Genomic DNA, 1,896 nt, shown 5'->3' with positions numbered 1-1,896 from the left:
CACAAATTAGTTACAGAGCACTTATTATTAGCACACACACACACAGAATGTTAAAAATGGATTATACTAAAAGCCATAAACAAATATGAACCAATGTAGAATACATTTTCTGACTCTGATGAAATTAAGGGAGCATCAGTTTTTTATTCTTAAAAGGGAAACACATTTTAGGTCATCCTGTGTTAAAGAAGAAAATGAAACTTATGAATAATTGGAACTAAACATTTTTGCATATTAAAACCTGTGGTTTGAAGCTAAATTTATTCTGTGAACAGAAGCAAAAATTAATGAGCTTTCCTTGGGACTCAAGTTTCAGCCTAACAATAGGTCTATGAGCTGAACATAACAGGGAGATGCACACTGCTTTACAGCAATCAACTATGCAAGAGCCAAAGGAAGAATGGAAATGGCAAACATAGGGAGGAAACGAGAAGAATGCTGCTACATTGTGGGGATTGCAATCAACATCATGAACTCAAAATGTGTTTGACTTGTTGAATGGGACATAATTTTCTCTTCAACACTCAGTCAAAAAAGTAATGAGCTAATGTTTCAACTAAAGATGTTGTTATATCCTGTCAAGTCAGCTTGGTCTCATAGCAACTCTATGAACAACAGAACGAACATGGCTTGATCTATGTCAGCTTTACAATGTTTGCTGTGCTTTGAGCTTAGTGTTGTAGTGGTTTGGAGAAAACTGCATGGTTTTAAATCAGGAAAGATGTAGGTCAAGGTTGTATCTTTTCACTACATCTGTTTCATTTGTGTGCTGAGCAAATAATTTGAGAAAATGGACCATACAAAGAAGAAGAATGTGGCATCAGCCTAGGAGGAAGCTTCGTGAACAATCTGGAACATGCAGATGACCCAACCTTGCTTGTTAAAAGAGAAGACATGAAGCACTTTTAAAAAGAAAAAGATTATTCATTTCAATAAGGATTACAGTTCAACATAAAGAAAACAAAAATTCTCACAACTGGATCAATAAGCAGTATCATGACAAATGGAGAAAATATTAGAGTTATCCGCGATTTCATGGAGGGTCAATAGTACAGAGACATTTTCAGACCTGCAAAGCTTAGATGGATGGGTAGATAGATAGATAAACTTTCCACGTATCTTTATCAGGAAGAAAGGGGGATATATGAAAAGGAAACAAATAGAATAGATAAATACTAAGTTCAAGGAAAAGAAATATCCAGGAATGGGAAAGTATAGTAGAGTTTGATAATATGGTAACTTGAGAACAGGTATTACTGGTATTTATATAGTCATAATAATGTGGTGCTGCAGTGCCCTAGTTCATAGGGTGTTGCACTGCTCATATAAAGGCAGTTTGACTCCACCAGCAGAAGGAGAAACATCTCAGTCTTTTCTCATGCAATTTGCAGCCTCAAAAGCCAACAAAGGTCCCAATGAGTTGGAATGAACTGGAATCAGTGATTAAAAACTTGTAACAGGAGTTCCTGGATGCCACAAATGGTTGACTTCTGAACTACTAACCATAAACTCCAGTTGCCTTATAATCCACTCAGATTCCTGGCAGCCCCTGCCTTTTACAAAGAAGAACTGTCTACCCTAAGTTGTCAATGGCTTATTTTTCAGGGATAGATCACTAGGCCTTTCTTCCCAGGCACTTATGGACAGATTAATATGTCCAGTTTTGCAGTTAACAGACAAGCTTGTTAATTATTTGCACCACGTAGAGACTTGATTAACTTTTCTTGTCTTTTTACTGGTATCTAGGCTTCAGGTGGACTGTGATTGGCCACTCTATCTCAATTGCTTTTTTTACTGCTTGACAAAGGAAATGCTCATCAACTATTTATTGAGTGAATGAGGATACTCTTTTTACTACATTATTGCTTAACAACTCTCAGGAAACCAGAAAAGGCT

This window comes from Elephantulus edwardii, unplaced genomic scaffold (assembly GCF_000299155.1).
Source record: "Elephantulus edwardii isolate Elephantulus edwardi_28Jun2011 unplaced genomic scaffold, EleEdw1.0 scaffold00036, whole genome shotgun sequence".
NCBI classification, from domain to species: Eukaryota; Metazoa; Chordata; class Mammalia; order Macroscelidea; family Macroscelididae; genus Elephantulus; species Elephantulus edwardii.
Note: the sequence above shows the minus strand (reverse complement) of the source record.